Raw genomic sequence first — 11,758 nt, 5'->3', positions numbered from 1 at the left:
CATGCTAGCCTGAAAGACCAGGCTAAATATACAGAACAGATTTGACCTCTGACCCAGCTCTGAAAGCTGTGTGGTATTGACCACACTAAATGTCTGATTTTAAGCAGCCAGGTTGTGATAGGATGGAAAGCCAACAATTGTTGGAAAGAAGAGAACCTAAGCTTTAATTTGATGTGCAACATGTTTGATTTGAAGCAGGTTTACCAGAAATACAGGAGGATAAGTTAGAATATAAAACCAGTTGGCTGCAGGCCTTTTGAAAACAGCTGAATGTAACCATAATTCATCAGTGTGCTGCTAGCCACCAGAAGGGTTAAAATCAACAATGTTGGAGTCTATGAAAAGGTCTGAATCCGAGCTTTAAATTGAGGTGTCACTCCAGTAAATCAGATCATGCTAGCCTGAAAGACCAGGCTAAATATACAGAACAGATTTGACCTCTGACCCAGCTCTGAAAGCTGTGTGGTATTGACCACACTAAATGTCTGATTTTAAGCAGCCAGGTTGTGCTAGGATGGAAAGCCAACAATTGATGGAAAGAAGAGAACCTAAGCTTTAATTTGATGTGCAACATGTTTGATTTGAAGCAGGTTTACCAGAAATACAGGAGGATAAGTTAGAATATAAAACCTGTTGGCTACAGGCCTTTTGAAAACAGCTGAATGTAACCATAATTCATCAGTGTGCTGCTAGCCACCAGAAGGGGTAAAATCAACAATGTTGGACTCTATGAAAAGGTCTGAATCTGAGCTTTAAATTGAGGTGTCACTCCAGTAAATCAGATCATGCTAGCCTGAAGGACCAGGCTAAATATACAGAACAGATTTGACCTCTGACCCAGCTCTGAAAGCTGTGTGGTATTGACCACACTAAATGTCTGATTTTAAGCAGCCAGGTTGTGCTATGATGGAAAGCCAACAATTGATGGAAAGAAGAGAACCTAAGCTTTAATTTGATGCGCAACATGTTTGATTTGAAGCAGGTTTACCAGAAATACAGGAGGATAAGTTAGAATAGAAAACCTGTTGGCTGCAGGCCTTTTGAAAACAGCTGAATGTAACCATAATTCATCAGTGTGCTGCTAGCCACCAGAAGGGGTAAAATCAACAATGTTGGACTCTATGAAAAGGTCTGAATCTGAGGTTTACATGAAGGTATCACTCCAGTAAATCAGATCATGCTAGCCTGAAAGACCAGGCTAAATATACAGAACAGATTTGACCTCTGACCCAGCTCTGAAAGCTGTGTGGTATTGACCACACTAAATGTCTGATTTTAAGCAGCCAGGTTGTGCTAGGATGGAAAGCCAACAATTGATGGAAAGAAGAGAACCTAAGCTTTAATTTGATGTGCAACATGTTTGATTTGAAGCAGGTTTACCAGAAATACAGGAGGATAAGGTAGAATATAAAACCAGTTGGCTGCAGGCCTTTTGAAAACAGCTGAATGTAACCATAATTCATCAGTGTGCTGCTAGCCACCAGAAGGGTTAAAATCAACAATATTGGACACTATGAAAAGGTCTAAATCTGAGGTTTACATGGAGGTATCATTCCAGTAAAGCAGATCATGCTAGCCTGAAAGACCAGGCTAAATATACAGAACAGATTTGACCTCTGACCCAGCTCTGAAAGCTGTGTGGTATTGACCACACTAAATGTCTGATTTTAAGCAGCCAGGTTGTGCTATGATGGAAAGCCAACAATTGATGGAAAGAAGAGAACCTAAGCTTTAATTTGATGTGCAACATGTTTGATTTGAAGCAGGTTTACCAGAAATACAGGAGGATAAGGTAGAATATAAAACCTGTTGGCTGCAGGCCTTTTGAAAACAGCTGAATGTAACCATAATTCATCAGTGTGCTGCTAGCCACCAGAAGGGGTAAAATCAACAATGTTGGACTCTATGAAAAGGTCTGAATCTGAGCTTTAAATTGAGGTGTCACTCCAGTAAATCAGATCATGCTAGCCTGAAGGACCAGGCTAAATATACAGAACAGATTTGACCTCTGACCCAGCTCTGAAAGCTGTGTGGTATTGACCACACTAAATGTCTGATTTTAAGCAGCCAGGTTGTGCTATGATGGAAAGCCAACAATTGATGGAAAGAAGAGAACCTAAGCTTTAATTTGATGCGCAACATGTTTGATTTGAAGCAGGTTTACCAGAAATACAGGAGGATAAGTTAGGATAGAAAACCAGTTGGCTGCAGGCCTTTTGAAAACAGCTGAATGTAACCATAATTCATCAGTGTGCTGCTAGCCACCAGAAGGGTTAAAATCAACAATGTTGGAGTCTATGAAAAGGTCTGAATCTGAGCTTTAAATTGAGGTGTCACTCCAGTAAATCAGATCATGCTAGCCTGAAAGACCAGGCTAAATATACAGAACAGATTTGACCTCTGACCCAGCTCTGAAAGCTGTGTGGTATTGACCACACTAGATGTCTGATTTTAAGCAGCCAGGTTGTGCTATGATGGAAAGCCAACAATTGTTGGAAAGAAGAGAACCTAAGCTTTAATTTGATGTGCAACATGTTTGATTTGAAGCAGGTTTACCAGAAATACAGGAGGATACGTTAGAATATAAAACCAGTTGGCTGCAGGCCTTTTGAAAACAGCTGAATGTAACCATAATTCATCAGTGTGCTGCTAGCCACCAGAAGGGGTAAAATCAACAATGTTGGACTCTATGAAAAGGTCTGAATCTGAGGTTTACACGAAGGTATTACTCCAGTAAATCAGATCATGCTAGCCTGAAAGACCAGGCTAAATATACAGAACAGATTTGACCTCTGACCCAGCTCTGAAAGCTGTGTGGTATTGACCACACTAGATGTCTGATTTTAAGCAGCCAGGTTGTGCTATGATGGAAAGCCAACAATTGATGGAAAGAAGAGAACCTAAGCTTTAATTTGATGTGCAACATGTTTGATTTGAAGCAGGTTTACCAGAAATACAGGAGGATAAGTTAGAATATAAAACCTGTTGGCTACAGGCCTTTTGAAAACAGCTGAATGTAACCATAATTCATCAGTGTGCTGCTAGCCACCAGAAGGGGTAAAATCAACAATGTTGGACTCTATGAAAAGGTCTGAATCTGAGCTTTAAATTGAGGTGTCACTCCAGTAAATCAGATCATGCTAGCCTGAAAGACCAGGCTAAATATACAGAACAGATTTGACCTCTGACCCAGCTCTGAAAGCTGTGTGGTATTGACCACACTAGATGTCTGATTTTAAGCAGCCAGGTTGTGCTATGATGGAAAGCCAACAATTGATGGAAAGAAGAGAACCTAAGCTTTAATTTGATGTGCAACATGTTTGATTTGAAGCAGGTTTACCAGAAATACAGGAGGATAAGTTAGAATATAAAACCTGTTGGCTACAGGCCTTTTGAAAACAGCTGAATGTAACCATAATTCATCAGTGTGCTGCTAGCCACCAGAAGGGGTAAAATCAACAATGTTGGACTCTATGAAAAGGTCTGAATCTGAGCTTTAAATTGAGGTGTCACTCCAGTAAATCAGATCATGCTAGCCTGAAAGACCAGGCTAAATATACAGAACAGATTTGACCTCTGACCCAGCTCTGAAAGCTGTGTGGTATTGACCACACTAGATGTCTGATTTTAAGCAGCCAGGTTGTGCTATGATGGAAAGCCAACAATTGATGGAAAGAAGAGAACCTAAGCTTTAATTTGATGTGCAACATGTTTGATTTGAAGCAGGTTTACCAGAAATACAGGAGGATAAGTTAGAATATAAAACCAGTTGGCTACAGGCCTTTTGAAAACAGCTGAATGTAACCATAATTCATCAGTGTGCTGCTAGCCACCAGAAGGGGTAAAATCAACAATGTTGGACTCTATGAAAAGGTCTGAATCTGAGCTTTAAATTGAGGTGTCACTCCAGTAAATCAGATCATGCTAGCCTGAAAGACCAGGCTAAATATACAGAACAGATTTGACCTCTGACCCAGCTCTGAAAGCTGTGTGGTATTGACCACACTAAATGTCTGATTTTAAGCAGCCAGGTTGTGCTATGATGGAAAGCCAACAATTGTTGGAAAGAAGAGAACCTAAGCTTTAATTTGATGTGCAACATGTTTGATTTGAAGCAGGTTTACCAGAAATACAGGAGGATAAGTTAGAATATAAAACCAGTTGGCTGCAGGCCTTTTGAAAACAGCTGAATGTAACCATAATTCATCAGTGTGCTGCTAGCCACCAGAAGGGTTAAAATCAACAATGTTGGAGTCTATGAAAAGGTCTGAATCTGAGCTTTAAATTGAGGTGTCACTCCAGTAAATCAGATCATGCTAGCCTGAAAGACCAGGCTAAATATACAGAACAGATTTGACCTCTGACCCAGCTCTGAAAGCTGTGTGGTATTGACCACACTAGATGTCTGATTTTAAGCAGCCAGGTTGTGCTATGATGGAAAGCCAACAATTGATGGAAAGAAGAGAACCTAAGCTTTAATTTGATGTGCAACATGTTTGATTTGAAGCAGGTTTACCAGAAATACAGGAGGATAAGTTAGAATATAAAACCTGTTGGCTACAGGCCTTTTGAAAACAGCTGAATGTAACCATAATTCATCAGTGTGCTGCTAGCCACCAGAAGGGGTAAAATCAACAATGTTGGACTCTATGAAAAGGTCTGAATCTGAGCTTTAAATTGAGGTGTCACTCCAGTAAATCAGATCATGCTAGCCTGAAGGACCAGGCTAAATATACAGAACAGATTTGACCTCTGACCCAGCTCTGAAAGCTGTGTGGTATTGACCACACTAAATGTCTGATTTTAAGCAGCCAGGTTGTGCTATGATGGAAAGCCAACAATTGATGGAAAGAAGAGAACCTAAGCTTTAATTTGATGCGCAACATGTTTGATTTGAAGCAGGTTTACCAGAAATACAGGAGGATAAGTTAGAATAGAAAACCTGTTGGCTGCAGGCCTTTTGAAAACAGCTGAATGTAACCATAATTCATCAGTGTGCTGCTAGCCACCAGAAGGGGTAAAATCAACAATGTTGGACTCTATGAAAAGGTCTGAATCTGAGGTTTACATGAAGGTATCACTCCAGTAAATCAGATCATGCTAGCCTGAAAGACCAGGCTAAATATACAGAACAGATTTGACCTCTGACCCAGCTCTGAAAGCTGTGTGGTATTGACCACACTAAATGTCTGATTTTAAGCAGCCAGGTTGTGCTAGGATGGAAAGCCAACAATTGATGGAAAGAAGAGAACCTAAGCTTTAATTTGATGTGCAACATGTTTGATTTGAAGCAGGTTTACCAGAAATACAGGAGGATAAGGTAGAATATAAAACCAGTTGGCTGCAGGCCTTTTGAAAACAGCTGAATGTAACCATAATTCATCAGTGTGCTGCTAGCCACCAGAAGGGTTAAAATCAACAATATTGGACACTATGAAAAGGTCTAAATCTGAGGTTTACATGGAGGTATCATTCCAGTAAAGCAGATCATGCTAGCCTGAAAGACCAGGCTAAATATACAGAACAGATTTGACCTCTGACCCAGCTCTGAAAGCTGTGTGGTATTGACCACACTAAATGTCTGATTTTAAGCAGCCAGGTTGTGCTATGATGGAAAGCCAACAATTGATGGAAAGAAGAGAACCTAAGCTTTAATTTGATGTGCAACATGTTTGATTTGAAGCAGGTTTACCAGAAATACAGGAGGATAAGGTAGAATATAAAACCTGTTGGCTGCAGGCCTTTTGAAAACAGCTGAATGTAACCATAATTCATCAGTGTGCTGCTAGCCACCAGAAGGGGTAAAATCAACAATGTTGGACTCTATGAAAAGGTCTGAATCTGAGCTTTAAATTGAGGTGTCACTCCAGTAAATCAGATCATGCTAGCCTGAAGGACCAGGCTAAATATACAGAACAGATTTGACCTCTGACCCAGCTCTGAAAGCTGTGTGGTATTGACCACACTAAATGTCTGATTTTAAGCAGCCAGGTTGTGCTATGATGGAAAGCCAACAATTGATGGAAAGAAGAGAACCTAAGCTTTAATTTGATGTGCAACATGTTTGATTTGAAGCAGGTTTACCAGAAATACAGGAGGATACGTTAGAATATAAAACCAGTTGGCTGCAGGCCTTTTGAAAACAGCTGAATGTAACCATAATTCATCAGTGTGCTGCTAGCCACCAGAAGGGGTAAAATCAACAATGTTGGACTCTATGAAAAGGTCTGAATCTGAGGTTTACACGAAGGTATTACTCCAGTAAATCAGATCATGCTAGCCTGAAAGACCAGGCTAAATATACAGAACAGATTTGACCTCTGACCCAGCTCTGAAAGCTGTGTGGTATTGACCACACTAGATGTCTGATTTTAAGCAGCCAGGTTGTGCTATGATGGAAAGCCAACAATTGATGGAAAGAAGAGAACCTAAGCTTTAATTTGATGTGCAACATGTTTGATTTGAAGCAGGTTTACCAGAAACACAGGAGGATAAGGTAGAATATAAAACCAGTTGGCTGCAGGCCTTTTGAAAACAGCTGAATGTAACCATAATTCATCAGTGTGCTGCTAGCCACCAGAAGGTTTAAAATGAACAATGTTGGACTCTATGAAAAGGTCTGAATCTGAGCTTTAAATTGAGGTGTCACTCCAGTAAATCAGATCATGCTAGCCTGAAAGACCAGGCTAAATATACAGAACAGATTTGACCTCTGACCCAGCTCTGAAAGCTGTGTGGTATTGACCACACTAGATGTCTGATTTTAAGCAGCCAGGTTGTGCTATGATGGAAAGCCAACAATTGATGGAACGAAGAGAACCTAAGCTTTAATTTGATGTGCAACATGTTTGATTTGAAGCAGGTTTACCAGAAATACAGGAGGATAAGTTAGAATATAAAACCTGTTGGCTACAGGCCTTTTGAAAACAGCTGAATGTAACCATAATTCATCAGTGTGCTGCTAGCCACCAGAAGGGGTAAAATCAACAATGTTGGACTCTATGAAAAGGTCTGAATCTGAGCTTTAAATTGAGGTGTCACTCCAGTAAATCAGATCATGCTAGCCTGAAGGACCAGGCTAAATATACAGAACAGATTTGACCTCTGACCCAGCTCTGAAAGCTGTGTGGTATTGACCACACTAAATGTCTGATTTTAAGCAGCCAGGTTGTGCTATGATGGAAAGCCAACAATTGATGGAAAGAAGAGAACCTAAGCTTTAATTTGATGCGCAACATGTTTGATTTGAAGCAGGTTTACAAGAAATACAGGAGGATAAGTTAGAATAGAAAACCTGTTGGCTGCAGGCCTTTTGAAAACAGCTGAATGTAACCATAATTCATCAGTGTGCTGCTAGCCACCAGAAGGGGTAAAATCAACAATGTTGGACTCTATGAAAAGGTCTGAATCTGAGGTTTACATGAAGGTATCACTCCAGTAAATCAGATCATGCTAGCCTGAAAGACCAGGCTAAATATACAGAACAGATTTGACCTCTGACCCAGCTCTGAAAGCTGTCTGGTATTGACCACACTAAATGTCTGATTTTAAGCAGCCAGGTTGTGCTAGGATGGAAAGCCAACAATTGATGGAAAGAAGAGAACCTAAGCTTTAATTTGATGTGCAACATGTTTGATTTGAAGCAGGTTTACCAGAAATACAGGAGGATAAGGTAGAATATAAAACCAGTTGGCTGCAGGCCTTTTGAAAACAGCTGAATGTAACCATAATTCATCAGTGTGCTGCTAGCCACCAGAAGGGGTAAAATCAACAATGTTGGACTCTATGAAAAGGTCTGAATCTGAGCTTTAAATTGAGGTGTCACTCCAGTAAATCAGATCATGCTAGCCTGAAGGACCAGGCTAAATATACAGAACAGATTTGACCTCTGACCCAGCTCTGAAAGCTGTGTGGTATTGACCACACTAAATGTCTGATTTTAAGCAGCCAGGTTGTGCTATGATGGAAAGCCAACAATTGATGGAAAGAAGAGAACCTAAGCTTTAATTTGATGCGCAACATGTTTGATTTGAAGCAGGTTTACCAGAAATACAGGAGGATAAGTTAGAATAGTAAACCAGTTGGCTGCAGGCCTTTTGAAAACAGCTGAATGTAACCATAATTCATCAGTGTGCTGCTAGCCACCAGAAGGGGTAAAATCAACAATGTTGGAGTCTATGAAAAGGTCTGAATCTGAGCTTTAAATTGAGGTGTCACTCCAGTAAATCAGATCATGCTAGCCTGAAAGACCAGGCTAAATATACAGAACAGATTTGACCTCTGACCCAGCTCTGAAAGCTGTGTGGTATTGACCACACTAGATGTCTGATTTTAAGCAGCCAGGTTGTGCTATGATGGAAAGCCAACAATTGTTGGAAAGAAGAGAACCTAAGCTTTAATTTGATGTGCAACATGTTTGATTTGAAGCAGGTTTACCAGAAATACAGGAGGATACGTTAGAATATAAAACCAGTTGGCTGCAGGCCTTTTGAAAACAGCTGAATGTAACCATAATTCATCAGTGTGCTGCTAGCCACCAGAAGGGGTAAAATCAACAATGTTGGACTCTATGAAAAGGTCTGAATCTGAGGTTTACACGAAGGTATTACTCCAGTAAATCAGATCATGCTAGCCTGAAAGACCAGGCTAAATATACAGAACAGATTTGACCTCTGACCCAGCTCTGAAAGCTGTGTGGTATTGACCACACTAGATGTCTGATTTTAAGCAGCCAGGTTGTGCTATGATGGAAAGCCAACAATTGATGGAAAGAAGAGAACCTAAGCTTTAATTTGATGTGCAACATGTTTGATTTGAAGCAGGTTTACCAGAAATACAGGAGGATAAGGTAGAATATAAAACCAGTTGGCTGCAGGCCTTTTGAAAACAGCTGAATGTAACCATAATTCATCAGTGTGCTGCTAGCCACCAGAAGGTTTAAAATGAACAATGTTGGACTCTATGAAAAGGTCTGAATCTGAGCTTTAAATTGAGGTGTCACTCCAGTAAATCAGATCATGCTAGCCTGAAAGACCAGGCTAAATATACAGAACAGATTTGACCTCTGACCCAGCTCTGAAAGCTGTGTGGTATTGACCACACTAGATGTCTGATTTTAAGCAGCCAGGTTGTGCTATGATGGAAAGCCAACAATTGATGGAAAGAAGAGAACCTAAGCTTTAATTTGATGTGCAACATGTTTGATTTGAAGCAGGTTTACCAGAAATACAGGAGGATAAGGTAGAATATAAAACCAGTTGGCTGCAGGCCTTTTGAAAACAGCTGAATGTAACCATAATTCATCAGTGTGCTGCTAGCCACCAGAAGGTTTAAAATGAACAATGTTGGACTCTATGAAAAGGTCTGAATCTGAGCTTTAAATTGAGGTGTCACTCCAGTAAATCAGATCATGCTAGCCTGAAAGACCAGGCTAAATATACAGAACAGATTTGACCTCTGACCCAGCTCTGAAAGCTGTGTGGTATTGACCACACTAGATGTCTGATTTTAAGCAGCCAGGTTGTGCTATGATGGAAAGCCAACAATTGATGGAAAGAAGAGAACCTAAGCTTTAATTTGATGTGCAACATGTTTGATTTGAAGCAGGTTTACCAGAAATACAGGAGGATAAGTTAGAATATAAAACCTGTTGGCTACAGGCCTTTTGAAAACAGCTGAATGTAACCATAATTCATCAGTGTGCTGCTAGCCACCAGAAGGGTTAAAATCAACAATGTTGGAGTCTATGAAAAGGTCTGAATCTGAGCTTTAAATTGAGGTGTCACTCCAGTAAATCAGATCATGCTAGCCTGAAAGACCAGGCTAAATATACAGAACAGATTTGACCTCTGACCCAGCTCTGAAAGCTGTGTGGTATTGACCACACTAAATGTCTGATTTTAAGCAGCCAGGTTGTGCTAGGATGGAAAGCCAACAATTGATGGAAAGAAGAGAACCTAAGCTTTAATTTGATGTGCAACATGTTTGATTTGAAGCAGGTTTACCAGAAATACAGGAGGATAAGTTAGAATATAAAACCTGTTGGCTACAGGCCTTTTGAAAACAGCTGAATGTAACCATAATTCATCAGTGTGCTGCTAGCCACCAGAAGGGGTAAAATCAACAATGTTGGACTCTATGAAAAGGTCTGAATCTGAGCTTTAAATTGAGGTGTCACTCCAGTAAATCAGATCATGCTAGCCTGAAAGACCAGGCTAAATATACAGAACAGATTTGACCTCTGACCCAGCTCTGAAAGCTGTGTGGTATTGACCACACTAGATGTCTGATTTTAAGCAGCCAGGTTGTGCTATGATGGAAAGCCAACAATTGATGGAAAGAAGAGAACCTAAGCTTTAATTTGATGTGCAACATGTTTGATTTGAAGCAGGTTTACCAGAAATACAGGAGGATAAGTTAGAATATAAAACCAGTTGGCTACAGGCCTTTTGAAAACAGCTGAATGTAACCATAATTCATCAGTGTGCTGCTAGCCACCAGAAGGGGTAAAATCAACAATGTTGGACTCTATGAAAAGGTCTGAATCTGAGCTTTAAATTGAGGTGTCACTCCAGTAAATCAGATCATGCTAGCCTGAAAGACCAGGCTAAATATACAGAACAGATTTGACCTCTGACCCAGCTCTGAAAGCTGTGTGGTATTGACCACACTAAATGTCTGATTTTAAGCAGCCAGGTTGTGATAGGATGGAAAGCCAACAATTGTTGGAAAGAAGAGAACCTAAGCTTTAATTTGATGTGCAACATGTTTGATTTGAAGCAGGTTTACCAGAAATACAGGAGGATAAGTTAGAATATAAAACCAGTTGGCTGCAGGCCTTTTGAAAACAGCTGAATGTAACCATAATTCATCAGTGTGCTGCTAGCCACCAGAAGGGTTAAAATCAACAATGTTGGAGTCTATGAAAAGGTCTGAATCTGAGCTTTAAATTGAGGTGTCACTCCAGTAAATCAGATCATGCTAGCCTGAAAGACCAGGCTAAATATACAGAACAGATTTGACCTCTGACCCAGCTCTGAAAGCTGTGTGGTATTGACCACACTAGATGTCTGATTTTAAGCAGCCAGCTTGTGCTATGATGGAAAGCCAACAATTGATGGAAAGAAGAGAACCTAAGCTTTAATTTGATGTGCAACATGTTTGATTTGAAGCAGGTTTACCAGAAATACAGGAGGATAAGTTAGAATATAAAACCTGTTGGCTACAGGCCTTTTGAAAACAGCTGAATGTAACCATAATTCATCAGTGTGCTGCTAGCCACCAGAAGGGGTAAAATCAACAATGTTGGACTCTATGAAAAGGTCTGAATCTGAGGTTTACATGGAGGTATCACTCCAGTAAATCAGATCATGCTAGCCTGAAAGACCAGGCTAAATATACAGAACAGATTTGACCTCTGACCCAGCTCTGAAAGCTGTGTGGTATTGACCACACTAGATGTCTGATTTTAAGCAGCCAGGTTGTGCTATGATGGAAAGCCAACAATTGATGGAAAGAAGAGAACCTAAGCTTTAATTTGATGCGCAACATGTTTGATTTGAAGCAGGTTTACCAGAAATACAGGAGGATAAGTTAGAATAGAAAACCAGTTGGCTGCAGGCCTTTTGAAAACAGCTGAATGTAACCATAATTCATCAGTGTGCTGCTAGCCACCAGAAGGGGTAAAATCAACAATGTTGGAGTCTATGAAAAGGTCTGAATCTGAGCTTTAAATTGAGGTGTCACTCCAGTAAATCAG

The sequence above is a fragment of the Centroberyx gerrardi genome, chromosome 2 (genome assembly GCF_048128805.1).
Source record: "Centroberyx gerrardi isolate f3 chromosome 2, fCenGer3.hap1.cur.20231027, whole genome shotgun sequence".
Classification (NCBI taxonomy): Eukaryota; Metazoa; Chordata; class Actinopteri; order Beryciformes; family Berycidae; genus Centroberyx; species Centroberyx gerrardi.
Note: the sequence above shows the minus strand (reverse complement) of the source record.